Source organism: Bombus fervidus, chromosome 2 (genome assembly GCF_041682495.2).
Source record: "Bombus fervidus isolate BK054 chromosome 2, iyBomFerv1, whole genome shotgun sequence".
Classification (NCBI taxonomy): Eukaryota; Metazoa; Arthropoda; class Insecta; order Hymenoptera; family Apidae; genus Bombus; species Bombus fervidus.
The window spans coordinates 21938618-21964788 of NC_091518.1; the positions used below are offsets into that span (position 1 = coordinate 21938618).

At 37.5% G+C, this 26171-nt stretch overlaps 1 protein-coding gene across 7 annotated transcripts in view; it reads right to left on the minus strand.

Annotated features, from left to right (window-relative positions):
* Nmdar2 (glutamate ionotropic receptor NMDA type subunit 2) overlaps window positions 1-26171 on the minus strand; it is a 368342-nt gene that overhangs the window by 303795 nt on the left and 38376 nt on the right. The window contains exon 1 of one of the 7 annotated variants that reach the window (XM_072021780.1): window positions 18580-18788. The exons of 5 other annotated variants lie outside the window; for them this stretch is intronic. The gene's annotated coding sequence lies outside the window, so the exon portion shown is untranslated. Of the gene's footprint in view, window positions 1-18561; window positions 18789-26171 lie in introns of those variants that run through there. One more of the 7 variants, XM_072021782.1, reaches the window with a different exon arrangement.

Sequence of the window (26171 nt, forward strand, 5' to 3'; positions counted from 1 at the left end):
TTGCGCCGAGACCACGTATTTTAACCGTTTCAAGTCCTCCAGGGCATAAATGTAATCTGCGCGAAGATAAAATTTTAATGGAACGCCAATACTGTCGATGATTCGACAAATTCCACCTTCTTTGAATGATGCCGCGTGGAACGAGCTATTTCGAATCGAGCTTATTTCAAGTATTTGCCACATGATGTATGTAGCTTATGCGAGACACTCGTATTCAGACGTACATACATTACCGTGCTTCGAATAACATTTTTCACTAGAGATTTTATTATTAGAATTTATCCATTTGTATGTATGCATGAAAATAACAAATGGACACTTGTACATTTTTCTTTTGAAATAATTCAAAGCAACAAAAGCACATAAATCTTAAACATTTTCAAACAAAACTCTTGTCAGACAAAAATTGATTAATACACCACGATAACGAAAGCGATCGTTCATATGTTAGACAAAACCTGTTTGTAAAACCGTCGGAGTAATCAAATAGATTGAGTTGTTTAAAAAATATTTATAGAAAAGTGGTGGAACAATTTGTTTCAGGAAGAATTCTAAATTCGTGTTAAATTTAAATTACATTTACAGTTAGCTAAATTGATGTTATTATATTTAACAATTAAAATTGAATAATTTAAATTTTGATTAAATTCAATAATACAGTACTCTAGAATGTGGAATTTCGGATTACTTCGTGCTATAAATATTGAACGCACGAAGATACTTTCTGCAAAATTAATGTTGTTTCTTGTTTTGAAACAGCAAGCCTATAGCACAGAAATTGATTGATAACATTACACTTTTCAATTAATATCTCATCAATTGACTGGTGCCACATAACGAAAACGATAAATTCCAACGTTAAACGAAATATTGTTTCCAATATAATTGAAATTATGAAATAAATTAAAATCACTTAAAAAGGAAATGTAATATATAAATGTTCGCAGGAAAATAGAAAAAAACTCAATTACAATCTTACAGGTGCGGTACAAAAATCAAATTGCCCTAGTGCATATGTATATGTACGTGTAACGATATCACGTTATGCCATGATTTAATCAAGCCCGTATAGAACGTTTTCGTTTAGAAAGGAGCCACGATGCGGTATTGTCGGAAAAAAGCTAGCAGATAACGAAGCGTTTGCATAGGGTTTTCGGATAATGGGAATTCGGATAACAGAAGTTGTTCCAAACTGTGACTCGCGCGGATTGTTCGCTATGATTCTGAATAGAGCAAGCCTGTTACAACGAAGAAATTTCTGTTTCGCGATGCAGATTTTTCGTTCGGGAAATGTGGAATCGCAAGAAACTAAGTCGAAACTAACAACGCGTTCACGACGATGCGACACGATGCAAAGACGCTAGTAAATCCTTCACGGAAGATGGGCAAATGTTACTGACTGCTTCGGAGATTTTCATTGCGTAACAACATATTCCGCGGTATCAAGGAGATCGGTATATATAGCAGGAGGTGCATAAACGAACGTACAACATTTTCCTCTGTACTGCGACAGATTTTTTTTTATAAAGAGCTCACGGTATTTAATTACTTTTAACTCAAATTTTTAATCTATAACGATCGGAATTTTATCGCTTCGCAGTGTGTATAGTTAAATAGTTGAATTTCATATTTAGAAAGGAAATCATCGAATGTCATATAGTTTCATACGAGTTCAGCAATTCAGAGGCACACAAATTTTTAGCAATTTTGTTGTAGAAAATGAACATTCCTGTTGAAGTAACTCCGATGGACGTTCTTGACATTCTCGGAAAGGTTATTATTTTACACGATGTTACATTCGCTTTAACATGAATTTAAAAATAAAAAAATAAAATAAGAAATTCAACATAATTTATATTCCCGTGTTAATTTATTCCTTCTAAATTATCGCGAATCTTCTGATCAATGACACCCCCTGCTATGTTAATTCCATGTACGTTTCAAAATATTTTGTTATTCACGTTGGTTGAACTTTCGGCTGCGTGAAATATCGGCAGGCATTTATGAACTATCCCGTGTAGCAGACCCGAGAACATCGTGGAAATAATACAATGAAATTGATTCAGACTTCATGCACGGAATACATTATCGAAATTTCCGTGGGAAACCGCGGCAGCGGAGCTAGCGTCAAACTATCGACGAATTTTTTCCTCCAGTCAAAAAAAAAAAAAAAAAAAACCGTGCTTATCGGCGCAGGAAGCTCTAATGAAAAATACCAGCTGGATTGATTTCCACCCCTATTGAATTCTTCTCGACGTGAATATCGATACGCGTTACTCGCGTATCTATTTCGGGTACGAAACTTTGTAATGTAGCCGTTGAAGTGCAGTTCCACACCCATGTTCGACCATGGGTTTCGAAATACTCCGGATCGCTATTATTATGGTATTTAACTCCGCTACGGTTTTCAAATTTTTACGCGCTAATTTCATTCTACTTTTGAGACTTAAAGAAATTTCAAGCAAAAAACCGTCGCGTAGAATTGAAACGACGATTCCTTCGTACTGAGTTGAAAATATCCTTTAACGACAGTAGAAAAAATTCGAAAAAATATCGACTTGAAAGTAGCAGCATTACGAAACAAACGCACAATTAATTGTATTAATTATTGGAATAAAGATCTTTCGAAACGTCCGACTGCAGTCGAAATTACAAATTACGTGGGTAATTCTAGCGGAGAAGCTTATCGACAGAAAAATAGAGGAAACGAATTGATGCAGTTGTATCTGAACAACTTGCGTGCGTGGAAAATATAATTAAATTCTAGCGCATCTACTGTTCTAGCGAAATCGAGCTGCATGAAAATTTCATTACAAGATAAATGTGCACTGCAAAAGTTTATGGCGGTAATACAAGGTATCCTGCGTCAAACGTCAGAGTCTCTATTAAAATACGTTTGAAAAGAATATCTCCAACGAGTATCTCCATCGCAAGTTTAACAAGGTTTTTACTTTTACGAATCTATTCATAAAGAGTAGCCATCGAGAGTACTCTTAAATCTTATGTTAGAAATAGTAAAACTTTATTCGAAACATTTGCTTCTATTGATCTAATCAACTTAATAGAGAGTTTTACATTCCACTTCGCACATTTAATTGATATATATACCTTTTTTTTTATTGAAGGTTAAATCGCCAGGATATTTGAGGCTACTTGGGGAAAGGCAGATAAGGCAGTATTTGCAGAGAGAGCGAGGGCAGATAACCAGGATACTGTCGCAAAAAACGAACTGAGAAGAGGAGAGGAAAGAAATTTTTTCTTTTTTGTCGGAGCTAATACCAAGGGTCAGTATATATAATCGCGGGAGAAGTGACCAAGGGATGATTCGAAGCCAAGGGTTGCGTCCCTTTGGGAGACGCCGAAACATTTTCGAGAAAACCGTCGACTGAAATTTTCATAAAGAAAACAGACCACCCTTCGTTGGTGAAAGAAATTTCTTATCTTAAGATTCGATGATAACTCGTTTCGTGAGTAATTTATTTTTATTCGAACGTTTTATAGAAACCTTCGTTCGAACGAAATGAAGAATACGAGACAAAAGCCGAGGAATTATTTTTTAAACATTTTGATAGATATTAAAGCGGTAGAGATATTCGTTTAATTTCGTTTCACTGTACAGAGAACTTTTTTATAAGAATTTAATACTTTTTTATACGCGTAAATAAATAAAGTATGCGAAAAACAAGCCAGAGGATTAAACACGGCTTTTCAAATATTTTTCGAGCGCACTGATTTTCCAGAAGTTCTCGTCGTGCCTGAGGATAGTGGTTGAAAAGTTTGCTGTGCTATTTACGTTTCTACCGTACAACGCCCAAAAACAAAGGAGAAGATAATTAGAATTTAAATCCGAGCAAACTGTATAATCCATCCCTCGGCGGTAATAATTGCCATAAAAATAATATTAAAATTTTCCAATAATTTGTTTTTCGATATAAGATAAAACTACTTTTAAACAATTTCTCGTTCAAGAATATATATCTGTGGTTTTAGTCTAGTAATGATAACCTTTCGTAGCTTCCATCAGAAGCCACCGTTTCCACCGTTTTATTTCCATTATTTTCTTTTTTCTTTCTTTCCATCTGTTTCTGATATTTTCCGCAAAAATGACCCGACAAGACCTTGTTAGCCGATATCGAGTCATGGAATGAATTCTCGGTTCGTTCTATCAGAGTTATTTTTATACAGCATCGAATCGAACTTACGATCGTTTTACTGCACTTTTACAGCTCACGTTCGAAAATCTTGCCAATACAAATTGATATTGATACTTTTGAATTCGAGCGTGATAAACGTCCTACTTTGACTACTCGACTGCTGCAAAAATATGTGATCGAGTTTGTGAAATCTTAGTAGAAATGGAATTTAATAATTCATTACTGTTCCGATAATCGAGAGGCCACAGCAAAGCAAATATATAGCTTCGGTCGTTTTTCAACAGATCGAAGATCGTCAGAGGATTTATAATTTTCGTAGTAAAGCGGCGACGAAATTGCAATCGCAATATTGTGATTCAACGAGCTGGATAGTATCAATAATGCTTTGAAATTAATCGCCGAGAGGATTAATCAAAGCACTGTTACAATGAAAATTTATTATATGGCGTAACGAAACGCAATTAATTTTATAACGTTCTACTATCCTTTATGTCATCGAGTTTTTGTTGAATGTTTGAACAGCAGCGACGATAAACTGATACGTACATACCAAAAAGTAAGCGCGTTGAAAATTTTATGCATATGTACAGCTGAAATGATCAATTTAAATTGACACAAATCCAGTATACTAAACTATCCAATCATAATTAATTACAACAACAAAAGCTTTGCGCTCCGACTTCGCACGTTACAAATCATTTTTCGATGACCTAACATTCCAAACGAAAGTTCTCTCTCGCGACTTTACCCTATCTCTTAACCCCATCATCGATCATCAAAGAACATCGAGAGTCATTGCTTCTGAAATTAGCATGCCTTTTCACAAAGGTTACCTCGCTAGCGGAAACTTTCCTCTTTGATGTTCATCATCGAACGATTTTCAAGGCTCGCAAAAACAAAATGGACAGCGGTTGATGACAATCAAGGGAAAATGAAACGTGTTCTCCACGGATGAAGCGAGATTTCTGTGCAAACGGAAACGTACATCGATTTTTTCGTTTGGAACGACGAAGAGACAAAGACAAACAGACAGAGAGAGAGAGAGAGAAAGAAAGAGAGGCTCCCAACGGAGTCTCCACTGTTCTGGTATACGCCATAGTGCGAAAGTAGAACTTTTTTTTTTATCTTTTCATCTTTTTTTTTTTTTTTGCCTTTTTAGAACAAAGGCAAGGGGAAAAGAAGAGGAAAGACGTGTTCCGGAGAGAGGGTAATGACGAGACCTCTGGCAACGCGGAATTATCGTGCACGCGTTATCGACGTTAATTGATCGATCCCGCTCGACTCGGGAGATTAATGAAGCAAAAGCTCGCGTTCGATGCGGTTCGGTGAACGGTGTCACGAAAAGGCCTCGACCATGACACCGGAACTCGACGTCGTTGAATGAAAGAACAGCGTAGGATCGTGTTGCCGGTGACCGCTAATGGCTGGCACTCACCGAATGAAGCACACTTGCCTTTCGTTACAACGCAACTCGTGACTTTGAAGGAGAGCGACTGGTCGTTGATCGTCTTTATTGCTTTTCACCGAATACCTGTGCAATTTGCGACACGGTACAGCGCGGCGCTTGTTAAATTTTTATCGCGAGATTAACAATATCGAGGCAATTAGAATGAAATAGGAAATAGCGTCGAACACCGGACCGTTATGAACACGAAGAATAACAAAAATTGGAAACGGAGAATTTGCCATAAATTAGACAGCTCGTGGACTTTTTCCAAATTTCTACAGTTTTGCAAATTTTCAAATTTTCGTTTCTCCTTTTAAAAATGTTCTTCTCATATTCGATCATACAGTTTTTTCATACTTTCGCTCTTTATCTTCCACATTCATCGATTAACGATTAGTAGATGTCGTATAATGATATTTTGCTTCAGAGATGGAAGAAAATAGAATCGACGTTACGATCAAACACGCGTAACGTTCGACGCATCGCAATTGTAGAAAATACAATAATCCTATATAATTTATTTATTCATGGATATACCGTCGCGAGCAAGAAAGCGCTCTCAAGCCATTTAGTTGCCGCGAGAGCAGTTTAGAAGCACGTGAGATCGCTTTAGCCGAGAGCGCAAGATGCGTGTTGGCAAGTCCAACAAATGGCATTGGCGAATTAATTATTTGTAATTGCATCAAACTCCATATTTTAAAAGAGCGTAATTACACCGCTGTGAATAGAATTTAATTTTAATGCAAGAATGAAATATCGAAGTTGTAGATAAGAAGGGAAGGAAGTATTTGGATCCCGGAGAATTACAGAGTAACACGCGGACGCGAAAATACGAACGTAATCTATCGCGTGGTCTTGCGTCGGATAAACGACGTCGAATCCGTCCCTGTGAAGTAAAAACGAAATCTTCCGTAATGGTCCACGGAAACTCGAAATGGCTCCCGGTTGGTACGTTTAATTCCAGTTCCGCGCGAAATTAGTATTCACAGGGCGAGCTCTAGTTCCCCGAAGTTATTATCATACGATAGGAACATTCGTATCCCGGACATTGATTTATTAAAGCAACCGATAACCATGAATTAGTTACGCGTAACGCATGGCTCTGCCTCAATTGCTCGACTAATGGGGAAAAGCTCGAAGGAATGCCATTTTTCTGTCTTTTTTTTTTTTTTTTTTTTATTTCATCCGTGACGAAAGTAATAAAACTAGTGAAAAGAATCGATCAAATTATTTCGCCGGAGTAAACCGAGAGGAAATTCTATTTTTGTGTGAAACCGCCGACGAAATAGCGAAAAATTGAACCGTTACGTTCGGCTGGAATTTGCACGAGTACCAACGCTGATAATTTTTTAAATTCCATCGATTGAAATTGTTTCACGAGTGAGATGATCGCCGATATCCATTGCTAGGACACGAGATATTCTTGTTATTCGTTTTAGCGTGTCCATTAATCCGTAATATAAAACAGATAGTTTACGCGAACCGATTTCGGCTATTATTTCCAAAAGAATGATATCGCGAAAATCTATTAAACTTTAATATCGTTGCTGTTTTTGACGATCCTGCGTTACAGTAACGCGAAAAGATTGCTTCGTCGATGTATCGAAGTAAAGAGTCGTTATTGACCGTCGTATAAATTCTTAATTATCGTTTTCATGGTGGAAAACGAGATACTTTATTGCTGTTAAACCGTGTAGCAGAAGACAATTGCTTCTAGCTTCTTTTCTTTTTTTCTTTTTTTTTTTTTTTTTTCTCTAGTTCAAGCGGCGAAGAATGCTCTGGACATCCACGTATAATATCTTTTTACGAAATACGAGGGAGGCATCTGATTTAAGAGAAAAGTTGAAGATATAAAATAGAAGACGTTGGCGCTTTCGAAGAGTTAGAAAACGAGCGAGATATGAAAGTTGGCTTGTCTTTGGTTCAGGTTTTAAAGTGAAAAAGAACATTCTTTGAAACTACTTCGTTCTCTTAATCTATATAATGAGAATATGTAATTTAAAGGGTCGTATCTTAACTATGGCTAAGGGGCTTACATCTTAATTATTTCTTTCGGACGCTAAGAATCTAACAGTGGAAGAAATTTATTGCGAAATTCTATGCAAACAATTTCCAAACTTTTTATTACTTCGCTCGATTTCCTATCTTTCGATCTTAAAAGCTTAATTCTATTTTTTCTAAAAATATACACAGATATAAATTGTCGATAAAAAGAGGATGAAAATATAAAAGAATTATCTTTGAAACGACATTAAATATTATACTAGCGTAAGAAGAATACCATCTTCGTAAAAATAGGGAAACATAGAAAATAACGTACTGTACTTTCTTTGAAATTTGTAAGAAAGTACATAGAATTCGTCCTATATCGTAGACGCGGTGTTCAAGTTCATAGGATGTTGTAATCGTCGGGTCTGCCAGCCAACTAGAGCAATTCTATTTTGCTTCGTCGAGGGAGTACTAGTACAGACTGCTTCCTTCCTTTGATCCTTTTTATATCTAAAGGAAAAACGAGCCAGTTAGGGGAGAAAGCTCGTATTCTAAGCACGTGTTGACCTATTTCCATCGATTAACAATGAGTTATATAGCTCTATAAACCTTCGTACTTTAACGGCAAAATGGCGCATCGACCACGGAACCTTGTCGCGCTGTCTGACAGTGATCGATTAGTATCGAGTGCTGACAGATGATCGCGATGCGCGCTTTGCTAGACAAATTTTTATGCGTTTGAATTTCTCTTCAAAAGATAGAAACGAAGAAACTTTAGCAGGACAATGATCAGACAATCGGTTGGTTTTCTGTTTAGAAATTTCGTCTATATTCGTAAGCAGGTTTTATCAAGATTTTTTATTCATATTTTCTTCGGGATTTTTATAGTTTATCATATACTTTTAAATACTACTTTAATGCAAACACGAAAGAACACTGATCCCAAACTCGCAAATAATTATACTCGTCACTGAAAATAATAGTTTCCTAATTTGTTAACGGGTTAAATAATCAACTGAGTCAACAGTGTTAACGGCTTCAGATATGATGAGAGGTAACTGAATATATTTCACTCAGGAATGGAAGAAAAAATAGGATATTTAAATCCTTCAAAAATAATTATTTATACGATGTATGTAAAAAATAAGTAAATATATGTACAAAAGAATTTCACACTAAAATGCTGCTACATATCGAAAGAGCTCGGATAAAATCTTGAGAAAAAATTCTGAATGCAAAAAGACCTAAAGATATTTTAGTGGAAAGATCTGAAGGCTACATACGCTCGCTACACGGTGGAACGTTGAAATTCCAGAGTGTAAAATTTCGTCATTCGCGGAACCTGGATTTTCGTGGCATGTGTTCAGAAAGGCTTCTACATGCATCTCAAAGGAACTTCGTAGGACCAAACGTCATCTGCATACTCGATGTACAAACTGTACTACAAACGAGATAAAAAGAGCGACGTTCTTTCGGTGAACGTTCACGCTGCAAATACCGTAACGAGTGTAGCTCAACGAAAAATACCGATTCGATACTACTTGGTTTCTTTGTGCGTCGAGTTTTCTGATCGAAGCGATAAATATATTTCCTATCGATGCGAAGTACGAGACACTATGGTAAACAACGATCGAGTATACTTAATTAATCGATCGAAAGTTATGTGCGTAAAACATTTACATTAAAAATAGCAGTGATCATTTGAGAATAGACGACACGCCCGTACAATTTAGTCACTATATTCAAGAGAATATATAATTACTTTGTGAATTTATTAAAAGCGAAATAGTCTGCATACTTTCGTAAATAAGTTTGATATATAATAATTTAATATAATTTGATTGAAATATTCTAATCCCTTTTCTAACACAAAGCAGCATATCGAGTCGCGTTGAAAATAAATATTCCGAACATCTGCTTTGAAGTAAACCGCGAGAAAAAGGGTTAAAACCCTCGTAGCCTGACGAGAATTCTTAAAAACGGTTGAACATTGAAACAAATCCACCCACTAAATTCGTTCTTTTCTAAATAACTAAACCAGTAAATAACTAAGCAGACATGGACAAAAGACGGACACGTACGTTCGTTCTTCATAGGATAAAATCATTTGCATTGTCATTTACGTCCGCCATAAATTAACGAAGTAGCACCGTAAAGCACGTAACTACGCCAAAACTCACAATTGCCTCGTATTAACAACTACGTCCATCTATACGCCGGAAACATTTACAAGTACCAACGGTAGTACATAGGTGGAAAGACCAGGTTCATATCGTAAATTACTCTATAAAATTAATCTGACTTTACCACAAATCAAAACAGCGAACCAGCCAAATTTACCAATCAACCGACGCTCCTTGTCAAGCAAGAAGTTCGCGTAACAGTTCTCTGTTGTGCTCGGTTCAACAGGCCAGCCAGAGCGGTTCGTTGACCCTTCTAATTACGCGCGACCACTTAATCAGCGCCGATAAATCAAGCTCGGAGGAACGAAACACACGCCTCGAGCATCTTGTTGCCACGTGAAAAGCGGTCTGGCAACACACACGAAAGGACGTACCACGTTTAAGGCGTCTACGATCGGACAAAAAGGATCGCGTAATGGAAATAGGTATCGATGAAGTTTAATCGAACCACTGTCCAACAAGCGGGATCGGTATGTACGATAGGTGTAAGGGGCTTCAGACATTGGCTGGCGAACGACAGTCGGTTGTTGCATTCAGGAGCGGATTTGCGCGGATCATTGTTATGGGTTGCTATGAATTGTCGGGTATACGACAGTATCCAAAGTTGCATCCGAAGTGAATATGCTTCGTTCCTCTTCTAAAAGTGCGTTCATTTGCTCAAATTATTACACGTAATACACAGTGAAATTAATTTGCACGATGTTAAACGTCAAACAGTAACGTATCAAGAATTAATGCCTCGAAAATTGTCTCGATCATACGCGTTCGTTTGCCTCCTCTGACCGATTCGACGGACGTCATACGCTCAAATTTATTTCGTATATATTCATGTACTACGTCGATTATTTGGCAGATAATTGAAATTCATACGTAAATTTCTATGTTAACGAGTCGTGTTTAACGAAACTTCGTTGAAACTTATTGTCACTACCTATCCGCTTATTTTTGTCCCCGACTGTACTTATTTATCGCGAATTATTTCAGCGACGCGCCTGTCGGAAAAACTTCGCGTAGCCATTTTAACGGTTACAAAAACGGCAACTCTCGAGCGAACAGCGTAATTAAGCGCGGTAACGATACCCACAGGCTTATTCGTTTCACCCCTTTGTTCCTGCTCGTGGCCGTCATGGTTTGGCTCAAGGGGATTTAACTGACAATTTTTACTGTCGCAATGAATGCCTTCGCTCGTCGTACACACGCCCCCGGCATGGCCCTCTCGACGACGAGTTGAACGCTCCACTCTCGTTCAACTTGTTCACAGGCAACCGTGAAAACGGCGGGTTAACTTGTTCTTCTCTGTGTAACTTTCGTATTTACCGAGTGTAAGGAAATAGAGGATGAAAGAAGGGACGTTTGGTCAAAAGATTATAGTCGTTAGCTGATGATTGGTGGTATGTAAGAGAGGAAGAAGAAAGAGAATCGCGATATTTTAGAAAGTTAAGCATTGTTTATGGCGTGTTTTCAGCCATTGGACTAGATAAATTGGTTACCATGATTGTAATGAATCGAAGGGATGTTATAAGTAGGAACGATAGGAACGACGAAGCATCCAGGCAATTTGTTCTTCTTTCGCTTGGTGATGCTTCCTGGAGGAAACAGAAATGTTAATAGCATTGTGGAATTTGTACCTTCGTTTTACAGATACCTAGGTACATCTTCAAATACGTTGAATAGCCATAGCATTTCTGTTTCATTTGAACAACACAAGTTGCTCTTAAAATTAAGCAAAACGCGAAACAAGTACAGATATCTCTGTCGATTGAAATTCTTTTGTAACTTAATTATAAAAATTGTTTTTCACTCGAAAGATTTACGATTTATCGCAATCTCGTAATAAAATGTAATAATACCGAACTATGTTGCAAAAGCACCAGGAAAATTCTAAAACGGTCCGGAAAAAATTCTAAAAATATGCCTATAAAGTACTATACGCTTGCGAGCTTATGAGCTTTCCGTTTCGTTGTAACGCAAGCAAAATCTCAAGTTGGAAACACGACCGTTGCCTATCCGCAAGATGATACTCGTACGTGGACAAAGTAATTTATCTCGCGGTAACCAGCCTTATTCAGATGAATAGTTTCTGCTCATCTCGACCAACTCTACCCCCTTATTTAACGACCAAATGTTTCCAAGTGGAAACCGATCGAGCGAATAACGAGAACGACGTTTGAACGTGCAAATTTCAGAAGACTCGAACGACTGTAAGAATCGTTAATTACTACGAGCACGATCACTCGTTCACGACGAACAGATGACAAGGCGAGGTTTCGCGTGTTTCCAAAAAGAACACCAAGCTCGTTGCAACTCTTTCTGCGATGTTTCGTCGCGTCACGACGCCAGACGCGAATAACACACCGTCGTAAATCACCATTAATTTACGCGCGGCGAAAAAACAAATTGGATCGAGAAATTAAAAAGCGTTTGCCGTTTTGCGCGAATAATTATTGTCGGCCTTGTTTGTACCAAACCGTTCGCATTAATCTCTCCGCCTCGGTGGGTCATCGTTATCCAAGCAACGTAAAAGATCCGGAAGAACAAGAATTTACCGCGAGCTATAATTTCACAAAGTGTCGCGACTTTCAGACTCGTTAAATATAACACGAAGGGTGTGACAGAGATTCTTTGGAATCTTGAAAAACATCGATACCGGTGAAATATCTCGAAGATCAGGATTCCAGGTATTCGAGGAATTCGCTTTATTGCCGCAATAAATTGGAGAGTGACGTTGCATCGAAACAGAGGGAAAAACTGTGTGATCGATCAGAGGTGATGGAAGCGTCCGAGCTTTTGAAGAATAGCCCTTTGAGGCGAACAAAAGAGATTCGATGGAAACTTGAGGACACTTTGCTGAAATAAAAGCAATTAATCCCTCGACGATGTTGGAAATGTTAATTCTGAATTCTTTTATGCAGCGTTCGGTAGCGTACGGCGTTGCCTGTAACGCTGCAACATGGATCAGCCGACGATGAGTTTCAGCGCGTGCGAAACGTCAAAAACGCGAACCAACCGTCGACAAATACTTCTTCTGTTGCGTCGACGCGCACGTTTATCGTAATATGTGATTTTTCGACCGCGATACCATCTTTTCACCTGTCTTTGCAATTTTATCGCTTGCTAAAATTTCATTATTTGCGCTACAAAGTTTACGTCTAATTAAACCGAAATTGCGATCGCACTTTACGTAGTTACTAATTGCAACGTACGTATTCGAGAGAAAGTTCACGTTACACCGAGTAAAACAGGAAATTCCAGCAGAGAATCGAAGTCTGACAACGGTTGATTCGAATGCTCGTTTAACTAAGCGATGCGATGGTACGATTGTGCCGTATAATGTAAAACATGTAGTCGGTTTCCATTTATTCGCAACTATTGATACAGATGTAATCGTACGATGTACCAAAAATTGCAAACTGCTACGTATTTTCCATAAAACGGCGAATAAAATATTTAAAGCTTCGATAATCACCTACGTTCGTCTCTATTTCAATTCCATTGGGAAATAATAATTTATCTGAACGATTCGGTATTTTAATTATATTCCAGAAATTATATATTCCTTCGAAATGTTACATATGCTCTGAATTACTGCAGAATTAACAATGCAACCGTTGATAAATCAGCAAACGAAAGCATATTTTAATTTGCCATCGAAACGATGTTTCGATTCTAAAGTTGGAAAATTAATAATCAGATCGAAAAAGCGATAACGGAATTTATCAACGGAGTCTTGGCACGGATCGTTTCCAAGCGTAATTGCCACCTTTTGAACGGTTTCTGGCAAAGATCGAGTGTCGTGTCACACGCGAAGGGAATCGATACCCGATTGTCTCGGCATCCAACGGTTTTCCGATTATAGAAACTGTTATGATCAATCAGTTTTACGTGTTTCGTGTGACGTTAATCCGTTCGTTTCGAGATTCCGCCGGCTGCTTCAACGATTCCGGTCGACGTTTATTTGTACGTGGTGAATTTCGCAAGAACCGCAAGTTCGCAACGGCAATACGATCGTTTCAAATACTGGACCGCGATCATTTGTCCCAGAGATTTACTCGTTAAATCTCGCGTAAACTAATTTTGCTTGAACATTTCATTGCGCTGGAAGTTTCGCAACGAACATGCCGTTATACCCATAATAGGCGAAATTTTTGGCGCCAACTCGCGGCTTAAATCGCATCACCACCGTAAACCCTTCTTTAACGAGGATTTTGCATTTACCAGATTTTCACGCGCAGATTCATCGTATTATTTTCTTTCAACTATTTGGCCATAGCTTGGCTCCGTATAATTATTCTTTATTTCAAGTAAAACATAACGTGTAGCGCTTATATACGATACACGCATACTCACGAAAGTATTACGAATATATATCGTGCTTCTTAGACGAAGCTTTTTGAAACTTTATTGGAGTTATAACGGAGAAAGACTGATTTCATCGGTACAGTTTGAAATAAATCCGAAAATTGTCGCAGAGGTTACGAAATATATGCTACAAACGTATAGTTTGTACAAAATTAGTACACAGCGTTAATAGTATCTTAAGCATATGATTAACGCCAAAGATGGTCTCATTAAACATCGTAACTTATCGCTAGTAGTATAACGACTGCTGAAATATTTTGATTATTTTTGCATTTGCGAGAAATATCTCGTAATTTCTAATTCTTTTCGCGTTCGTTCCACATTTTATCGATACAACCACGATGATCGTGTCTCGTTACGATATTAATGATATTTGAAAATGTTTTCTATAGCATACATAATATGTGTATGTAACGCGTATACCAAGTAAGACGTTAAATCAAGCGAACGGAAGCTCGATGGGAATATGATCATCGGATATCTTCAGCGCATAATGAATGTCGAAATATAAAAGAACGAGATAATAATGGTTCTTGTGGAAAGTAAGAATTAATCTTTTTAACGATGATAGATACGTATGTAGTACATTCGCATAGCTTCGGAAACATAACTAAACGTTTGCATAAATGTACGACTTCGTTACCGCGACGAATGAATTATTCGAATCGAATCTTCGTAGTCGAGCAAAGTATTTACAAGAATACTAAATCCTCTTTCATGCTCGAATTACGTGCATCGGACAAAGTTAAATCCCTTGAAATAACAGCTTCGAAATTTTGCTGCTCCGTCCTTTTAGTAAAGAAAAGCAACCTAACCCCTGGCATGTCAAAGTTTCTATAACTGCAGATATTCTCGGAATGTAAGATCTTCGAAAGTTACATAAAACCGTCGAAAAAGAAAATCTTCTGTGACAGATATGTGAACGATAAAAAGGCGATTCTCGGATCAATTGCGAAAGGAACCCAATTATCTTTTATCAAAATTACGATGTTAGAATGGCGAGAAAGTATTCGCCAATGCGTGAAAAATAAAGTATTAATTATAATCATTATAGTAATAATTGATCTAAGACGTACAAGCGGCTATGTATAAGGACGAAAAGAAATAGAACGAATTTCAATTTCATCGTCGACGTTCTGTCTTCCGTGAACCACTGATAATACTTAAACGCATCGACGACAGAATGAAACAACGTGGAAAACAGGAGCGACCAATGTCGCGATTCCTGTCACGTATCGCGAAGAAAAGATGCCAAGAAGTATGCGGTACTTGAGTCAATCGGTGGAGATATTTTTTCTGCTCGACGAATGATCGTAACGCGACACTTACAGAGCGACGCGATCGTATTTCCCTTTTTACGCAGTGTCCGCCCTCCTCTGCTTCTAGCTTTCTCAAAAAGTCAACAGAATCAGCTATGTGCAACATCGAAGTTCGTTCACGTCCCGAGGAGCATCACTCCCGAAATTCGATTCGTTGTTCGCCCACATTTTCGTTTTCGTTTCACGTCTTTCTATCGAGACAAGAGGACACTTCGGTCGTCGAAACTTCTTCTACGAAACTTCGTTTGGAGACCGAGGCTCGGCACGATAGTCTGAATCGTTGTAAAGCAACGAAGCTGTTGACGAAGAATTTAAATTCTACCGCGGAATTCGTCGAAAGAGGAAAATTCGTCGTCGTCACGATCCTTACACGCGTTTATAATGAACTCTCCGGTTAAACTACGCTTGACGCTTCGACGAAGCTTCGGCTTAATCGTGAACCATTCCCCGGGCTTGTACTAGGATTACACGGTCTCTTGCCCTGTATAGATACAGCGACTGCTTCCTCTTGCGTGCAGCGGAAAATAAATTCGAGGCCGAAGCCACGAAATCGCGTGTAAAGGTGAAATTCGAGGGCTTGGTTCTCCGCTTCGATCCGAGGATTGATCGAAAATCGATGGACTTGGTCTTTAAAGTCTCGTTAATAAAGGAGTTACACGCGTGTATCTTGTTGATGTATCGTTGCTCGACTAATCGTACAGATTTGTTCAAGTTTTTCCGCAGATTCTCGCTGAAAGATTATAGTACTAAAAAGCGTGAATGGACCGAAAATACGCTGATTTTTAGGATGACTCGATCTGTGAGATAATTCGATAACGACTAAAATTTGTAATTAACACTATAGATGACAAATTGGTTTTAAAGTACAGATTGCTGATGATTTGAAAAATGAACTAACGTTCCAACTATGTAGTATTGCAGTAACGTTTGCGTTATCTTCCTGCAAGGAATATAATAAAAATGGATATAGGGGTTGATGGAGACGACGAGAAAGACGCGTGTCGACTACGCGAGATGAAACTTGCGAAAATGAAAAATAAAATACTCTGAAATAATCTGTACGTATGGTGGAAACGGAGAAAAGTAGACTGACAATTTTTCTTTAGACTTTTAGATTAACAGGTTTTTCCGTTATGTCTGTTATCTTAAAATCAAAGTCGTCTTGAATCTTGAGTCTAATAATCTGTATCTTTGTGTTGTTGTAAGTTGTACTATGAGCTTATTCTTACATGTAATCAATTACATCAAAGTAACGTGGAAATCGAAAACTACGTGGATTGGTGGCGATAGAAGATTGAATTTGCATATATACACAAATATGGTACAACGACGCACGACATCGACCAATAACCAATATCGTGAAATTAATCCACGAATTATCCGATTGGATCGCGTTATGCCTCGTTCTACGTCGCTTGGTGTAAAACTACATAACAAATTGTTATTATACTTATTTATATTACACTCACGATTAAATTTAATTAATTAATCTTCTTAATAGAAATTTATATATTACGTCAAACGGTATGATAAATCCATTTATGAACAACAGAGTAATCTGATCGCATCAATTACAGAATTTACCTACGTATTCGATACTGCATTCTCGGACAGTGAACCGCAATTCGTGGCTATGAATCAGAAAATACAATCAACGATTTAGCATGTAATCGGCTGTGAACTCTACGTGTTTGCTATCTAGTAATCTCCTAAAAGCATGCTAGAGGCGCTAGCAATATTATTTCTGTCGATTCTGCCGATGCAATATTTTATAATTACTTGCTATTAACAAGGAACAATACCATGCTACCAAACTTTCGTAATTTCAACTTTTTGTTCCGATCGCGTTTCTTCGTAGCTGCTGTCACAAAACCGGGTACGTTTCGTATATACGTAGTTCGAAAGTAAAGCAGAATAAAAACGCTGTCAATAATAGAATTTTTCCTACAACAAAGAACCAAACCTCCAAGTATTTATTTTTCTTCGACGATAAGAAGCGAATAAATTGACTATCAACGTTTTCTGTTTGAGTCGTAAAGATCTTCGAACTTTGTTCTTCGACGGAATAGCAACGACTGCAACGTAAAAAGAACGATCATGCTGAACCGATAAAAAATACGAATTAAAATTAATGAAAGAGGAAAATCGTGAAACTTGTAGTGTATCGCGAATCGGATATTCCATTAGGATTCGAGTTTCAGCCAACTTGAACACTGGAAAATCGTTCCGCCGCGTTTTTTATCGGCAACCTCGTTCGACCCAGCTACTGGCTACTCCTACTTTTTCCACCAACTCGAATCGACCTTCGCCTCTAATACGACGCGATACGCTATGTATTCGCGCGCCATGTAAATGTTTTTACTCGAATGGAATCGCGCAATCCAGACGAGTCTACGTTTCAGGGAGACTAAAAAACCGTGTGAAATCGGATACACAGGTAGTTGCGTTTGTAGCGATAATTGTGCTGCTCTTCAGCATCCTGTTATAAAAGCGGCTATGCGACACCTTTGCAACGCGATACGTTACAAAGCCGAATTCCGATCCTGCTATCTGGCATCGATCAAAACTCGGCGAAAGGCAAACATCCTGGCGAAATGGTATACACGATCGTAAAAAGACAAACAAACAAGGGTTTCTTGTCGAGTCATGAGAATGGAACTCATAAATCTCGACGATCAAGAGGAAAACTTTTCGAATAGCCGAGTGCCAAGGACGAACGCGATCGTCGGTCTCTCTCGCGCTCAAGAATTGATGTCCAACGTCGATCAACGTTTCGCATGCCCGAACTTCGTACTCTATCTAAAATACCGTCAGTTAACCCAGATACGTAGCGCTCGACCGTCAAAGAGCGTCTCGCGGAAGTTCCTGCAAAAACATCTGTCTTCGCAAACGAGAACATCATCGAGGTGATCTATCATCGAGGAAACGACAACGTTCAAACATCCACGACGAAATCTCCGATTTTCGTTTTATACGTTCTACTCTTCGAACATCTTATGACACGCGAAAGCTTGGTTTTTTTTTTCGTTCGTTACGATTGCGAAAGCGACAGTGAAACAGCTGCGAACAACTGCAACCCTCTGTCAATCACTGAGAGAAATTTCACTCACGAAATCTCGGACACGTACGTTCCATCCACGACGTCCAATTGGAAATAAACGAGGCGTCGGGCCTGTCTGTGCAATTGCACGAACTCGCACTGCAACTTTGAAGATGCACGGGAAAAACGAACGAACGAGCGAAAGTCCCCGAACCACGGAGTCGGGTGTGCGCGGATCAACGGAACGAAAGAGGCACCTCGAGGCGCCAGAGGCCAGTCGCGAAACGCGAACCAAACCCAACTGAAGTGCGACGTTTCTGTACCCGCGACCGCGCCCCCGCCATCACCCCCCCTACCCCCATTAAAACCACCCGCGCACGCGTTTCGCTCCGGAAGTCGGATGCGGGGTTGCTCGCGTCTTCCTTTCCGAAGGTTGGCCACGATTAGCACTCGACATTTCACAATTTTCCAAGGAGAAAGTTTAAGGGATCGGGTTGACTTCGCACAGGATATCGTCCGCATTGTTAGAGCGGAGTTTTCGACGATTTAATCGCGCGAATATTGGAAAATTAAATAGTTTAAGTGAATAACTTGAGATTAGACGCTGCAGTATTATAGGATCGAGGTTAGCAAATACGGTTGTAAGAAAATGTGGTGTGAAATAGAGGTAGAAGCAGCGGGTAACGAACAAATTAAATAAGATAGGCTACAACTATTTTTTGTGTAGATAAAAGTAATATTATATATTCGTCGATATAAAATAAACGAAAATTTCAACGCACTTAAACAGCTTGTTTCGTATCATATTGCAATATACGTAGAAACCACCATTTTCTAGAAAAAGTTTGTTATTTGTGCGTTCTATTTGTTCGTTCGTAACTGGAGACGCATAAATTTTTGTGAACGTCATGAAGCGGCACTCATGGAAGGAGTAAAACTTTTACTTGGTGAATAACGTTGGTCTTTGTTACACCAAGCAAGCTCGACGCAAATTAATTACAGACTAAACGCGTAAATAAAATAAATAGTGTTACAAGAGTGTGTAATTGTAGGATTAAACTGCAAACAAGAGGTAAATAATTAAATATTTTAAACGTTGTCGCGCCACGCTTCGAAATATTTTCACGACACGCGTTAATCACATCCTTGTGACAAAAGCTTTCTGCAGCTACTACTTTACGCGAAGGATTATACATGCAGAAGCCACTATATTTACAAAACAGAGTGTTTTCTACTATGGAGTCTGGTATAATCCCCTTCGTTACTTCCTGAAATGCTTAAAATTATAAGGCAGGATAATTATCTTTCTTCGAAGATGTCGCGTCTCATACTTTTAAAGTATACAGAATTACACAGAGAATTCATCTAGAAGAAATTATAAAATCTTCCAACGTAAAAAAAGAATTATTAATTTACTTAACTTAAAGTAATCTTTGTATTTCTATTAAAGCAAACAGAATTGTTTTACAAAGTTGATTTAGAAAAGATTACAAAATATTTCAGCATCTGTACCTTACAAAAAATTGGTAATTCATTTAACTTACAACGTCCAGATTTACTTAAATGATCGTTATAAATATAAAAATATCAAGATGTTTTAATAATTTTACTTCAAAAGGGTTACCGATTGATTGAACCCGAGGTATTCGGAACTTGCTAAAGAACTAATTTAAAAGAAATGACACGGACGTCTGAACAGCTGCTCCTTCAAGATGAATAATATATTCAACTTGTGTATAGAATTCTATTACGCGAGCGACTAGTTTTGATTTAATCAGCATGGAAAATGACGCATCCTCGGAGCGAACATTTTCATTAACTTTAGTTACGGCGCTTTCTTCGTGAAACGGTACATTCGAGCGCGCGGAACTTTCAAGATTTCGTTAATTTCGCGAAGAAACTTCGCGGATGCCCAGTTCGGGGGTAATGCTTCTCCGCCAGCGGATCTGGAGTGAGAGCAAAGACTTCAGAGTTTACGTAACAGACGTAGTAAAACGCGGTTTCCGAATGGCGTGTATCCGCGACTTCGTACCCATTTCGATTTTCGATGTCAACCACTCGACAAGCCGCGATACGCGATGCAGCTCGTTTAAGTTTCCCGTCCTTCGTCCCATCATGCGTGAAACATCGACGCGGGGCATCGATTCCCATTCAAACGCATTCCACAGCTGCGAAATTACTTCTGACGTTCTACGAATTTGCGGCTTTTTCGATGGGAGAAAGGTTGTCGTGGAAATTTTTGTCTTCGATATAAAGCGGTATTGTACGATGTGGTGAATAAATTACGTAAAAAAATCGTCTACTATTAACGCTAGAATTATCGAACTTACAAATTTGTAATTCTTTATAGAAACTTTATCGACCGATAACGGTGCATTTTGGGTGTTTGAATGATTTTTTAATAAAACATATATCTAAATGGATGAAAGAAACGAACACTTTTCCATACTCCTTTTATTTCGAAGCAAGATTTTTCATACAAGTTTTATCGTTAAGTTTTATCTATAGCTATTAAATTAGTTTCACGATGTTTTATTAATGATGGTATTAGCGCCAGTGTTACCTTTAACGTTGCTTGAAAATACAAAGTTAATAGTTACGATTAAATATTACCGTGAATTGAGTTTCACGTTGGAAAGAAAGGTGTTACCGTTGGAAGTAAAAAATGTAATACAAGGTGAATTGGAAGAAGATGCGAAGAGAGAGAATAATAGTATTTTCAGATGAAGAACACTTGAACAGTACGTCGACTTTAACGCACACGGTTAAGTTAGAATTTACGAGTACGATAAGTGGTCAGTCATAAACACTACCGTAAACGAAGCATCGCGAACAGTCACCAACTCTAAGCGACTTCCTCTGCTTATTCCTAAAAGAGTATCTTATAATAGTGTACTGTCACTTTCCCAAAGTACCATACTTTGGATTATGAACGTAAAACTATATACATAGACTTAAAAATATCGACAAATGTAGGACAAATGTATCGAAGATGTTAATTTAAAAATAACAAACAATATTTGATAAGTTGCAATAACCTTCGGTACATCTAAAAGCGATATTTATCTGAGAATTTAACTCGTATTATTGTTGACATCGGATCTCCATTAAATTGAAAGATTTCTTACCTGTTTCACCGAGAAATCGATACACCCTTTCGCAAAGCGATTATCGTGTTGTCCTTGATATCCACCACTAATATAATGCAATATTAATGTCGTGGCAAAGTGGTAGGAAAAATAACGAAATATAACGTAAATACGAAAGACTGGAAATGCGATACGAAATACGAAATGAGAACAAAATAAGAAAACAGGTTGCTCGACGGTAAAAGACGCAGCGACAAATCGAGGAAAGACATCAAAGTGTAAAGACATAACGAGCGAGACGTGACATATAACCAGTCCGGCGTCGAAAGAAGAAAAGCCAAGAAAATATGAAAAAGCGGGACGAAAATAATAATCCTTGAAACTTTTAAATTTCTTCTGTAAGTAATTTGGGAAATAATCACCAAAGTTACCAAAGTTACAAAGTTAATTGGACGTAAATAAAGATATATATACCACTTAATAAGATGAAAAACGCAAGATCCACTGTAAATTCGCATTAAAGTAGATATGTTAGACCCTTCAGCGAAATACTCACCGAATTACAGTCGTAATTCTCGCAAGATAAAACGAGGCCAAAGAGCCACGTTCAAACATCAATATCCGATCCGTTTTACATTATACCGAAGAAACTTTTGGAATAAAGGATGCGTCTGTAATCCCCTTGAATAAGTAGTAATTCCTGCCCAAACGACTCCGTCTGAAGCCATAACATATCATGTTGTGACACACGGTGGTAGTAAATCCAAAGTGGTCGTTAAATATTTAGGTAAAGGTACTGTGACTCGAAAAGCATTCGAATATCTACCGCAGAAAGTTTTTATGAACATACTATACGGATTGTGGATTATACGAAACTCTTTGCGAAGTATATGCTTCCAATGAATATCTTGTAACTTCTATATACGTTTTCAGATCCGTTTCAAATTTTACTGTTATACTCACAATAGTCGTACCTCGTTACAGAGCTAATGAGATCTTAAAACGTTTTGTATAATGCAAGTACAATTTTCTACAATTCAAGTACATTGTATAAAGTTTGCAAGAGTGTTGGAGTATTTTCGTAAGCTTTCGTATAGTTTAGGCGATTGGCTGAGAAGATTTGAAATCGCTGGAAAAAAAGGAAGTTCAAATATTATAGTAGAATTATTTTCGATGAAATTCTTCCATAAATTTGATCACAAAGAGGCTGCAGTTGCACTATGAAAGGACGTATTATACCTAAAGAATTTGGAAACTATTTAGGAGAGCTCTCGATAGAATTCACAAGCTCGATACTTCGGTCTGAAATTCCGTTCCAAATTTTATTCTAAACACGTCGAAAATAGTTTCATCTCGACAATTATTCGGTTAATTGACTAAAGAGCATTAACCTCTGTAATTAAGTACGTTCTTTCTAGAAGGTAAAACATTATGGGACAATTAGGCGCGTATAATTTTATCATTGACAACAGAATATCAACACAATCGATAGAGAATAAACGTTTTATTTTAATATACAGAGCGGCGTGTGCATTTACGGCATAAAGGGAAATATACCAATCGAGCAATTGGACGTTTGTAAACATCGAATCAACGCGACTCGAATAAATAAATATTTTCATATTTATTGAAAAATATTGGTCGTGGCTCGCATCGAATACACATTTACGCTTTTGCGTAACTGTATGCGTACCTAATACTTTTCTGATCACTGTCGCTGTGCGTAAACGGCCACCGAAACTTGACGTTAATTGATACCGTGAATCAATTTGATCGACGTTTAACTTATTAAGGACCACGCGGTGAAACAACGCGTGAAAGTTTCATAAAGGCAACGTTACGGAGAAATGAGAGTAAAGTAATGTAAACAATGTTTTACGACGTTGCATACTTTACATAAAGTACATAGATACTTTATAAAGGGTCGCTATATGAATAATAGACACAAAAAATTTGCAGAATTTAATCTTTTCAAACTTTATAAAATCACAGAATTAAGGTGAAAGAAAAAATAACGACGAACAAAGTATGAAACAAATCTTTCGAATTTCCTTTCAAAACTACAATGTTCACAGAATCTAATAACGTAAATTGACTGAAAGAAATTGTAAAACTTATTTTCCTTAAGACGACGTTGTCCTATAATGAGTTAACCAGTGTTCTGGGCAGAATTATTAGACGAAATTGCGAATAGCCTAAAATTAATGACTTTTCAGATGAAAAGCTTATCTCGCAAGGAGATACGGTGATAAATATCTTGCAGTATCCACGAATCTTTTCGAAGTTCACGATCTAGCAGAAAATCCCAGATTTCCCTGTCGCTTGACCTGGCAATCTAGCTACGCTTTCATCTATTTTTCGGTTTGATCCAATGTTCGTCCCGTTTAACGTTCCACGGGTCCGAAGGAATCGTGTTAGACATTCCAATTTTCTCGAATCTGGCGATCGAAGATTAAGCTGCTGCGAAAGCGTTCCCGGGCATTGCGCAAAGAGTTAAATTGTTTCAAAGAATGAAACAGACTGGGGTATTGGCTGTCAATCTCACTAATTGTAAGTTAAAACGAATCCATTTTAAACGACATTTTCTTAACTACACGATACGAGTTTTAACGTAATATATTCGTTTTCGAACGCTAATAATCTTTTACCGAACCCGATAAATTCGCGACGCTTCTTTCTTAGAGGAATAAAGATAATAAAAATTCCCTAAATAAGAAATCAATCGTTTAACTTAATTATCTCGAATAATTAAAAAATATATATATTAAAATAATATACCACAAGGAAAATTACGATATTTTATACAAAAGGAAGACACGTAATACGATGTTAATTTATGTATCTAGAAGATATCAAGCTGTCTGAATATTTTTAATAAAACTTCTATACTTGCCGTATTAAAATTTCTAAGAATTGCAAATTTTCTACAGGGGGATATTAAACGCATATACACGCGAAGGTTAAAATATTAAAGGTGATTCTGTATCGATCGAAGTGCGGAAATGTACGATTAACAAGATGCACGCAGAATATGATATTACAAATAAATATTGTCACATTTACTTCTCCCTCCGAGGAATCTTGATAATAAGTACTGTCTGAATATTGCATCGTCGGAATAAGATATAATGTGATTATAATAATGGAAATTCGGGCTGAGGAACGCCAGGTCCATGAACATTTCACGATTAAGCCAGCAGCTTGTAGTTCACGGTGTAGAGTAACGTACTTGACGATAACATCTTACGGAGAATAGATGTTCAGCATTTGTTACAGGAGAAAATATGTTACTCGCGTATGTAATAAGATACAGGTAGTACTGTTGCCCTCGTCGAACAAAAATTATCTAACGACGACAAACGTGATTTATTGTTCGTTTAAAAGTACAAATACGTAAGGCGTATATACGTTATAAGTTACTATAGTGTAAAGCGAAAAGCTTTACACGTTAGAAGCTAAATAATCTTGTCTACGGAAGGTTGTCAAACCAATCGTGTATTCGTGCAATTCGAAAATTCCTAGCTGAGTCTTGAGCTTCTCATTCCCCTTAGAGATAACGTTTTCATTCTTTATTCGAAAGAACGATTGTAAGGTGACTTTATTTTAGATTCCTTGAAATCACAATACAGACTATTTAGTTATCCTCCTGGACAGATTTTTGAAAATTAGACAAGAACACGCGTAACGGAAAAATGTCATTGATGCGTTTAATTTCGGTTGCAAATAAAAGAAAAAATATTATTTTGGTAGCCGTCGCAAATAAAATTCAGATTCATGTCTGGATCAAGGTAACACAGATTGGGTTGCTTGTTATCTTCAAACTTTCTTATATGTACAAACGATAAATTCTGATATCTGACAGCTAAGCGACAGAGATTTCTCAACCATTTTCTCTTTTCTCTGTCCTTCATCTTGTTATATGCACCGAAGTTCTTGTCGCAAATCGTACAAAAGAAAGATTCAATGATCTTTAAAAATACGTTGTTGCACGAAGAATTAGATTATAATTTAACTTAGTATCGCTGTAATTTAATATTATTTACGTGTTTGCAAAATATCGGTGCAAGTCGTATAAACGATAAATGAACATTTTTCACGCGTATGTAAAATGGCTAGGAAAATACGAAACACAACAAGACAATTCAGGTCTGGTCGAAAATGCAAGGAAATTAGAACGAGTGCATGGAAAAACAACAAAAGATATTTTTCTCCGTATGTTATCGTAGTGTATAAAGTAATCCTTATTCACGATGCCCTTGGTACAGTTATGCTTACCGTTGTACTCTATGTGGAGCCTTTCGTCATATTTTCCCGTCTTCGAGGAAACCATAGTTTTCCCTGTGAAGTAACATTTTACGCTAGACCGTTGCACCTGGAAACCTAACTGTTTATTATTAATGTATATTTTCCGTCTTGCAGATACAACTTGCTTTTCAATTCTCGCGATAATAGTCGGAATAAAATATTTTTCGTCCTGTACGTGTTCCGCATATTTCCAATACTATATTCCAAATAAATGAAAATAATTTCAAGTTAAAATCGAACAATTCGAATAATTATCATAAATTGAATTAAACTTGGATAATTGCAT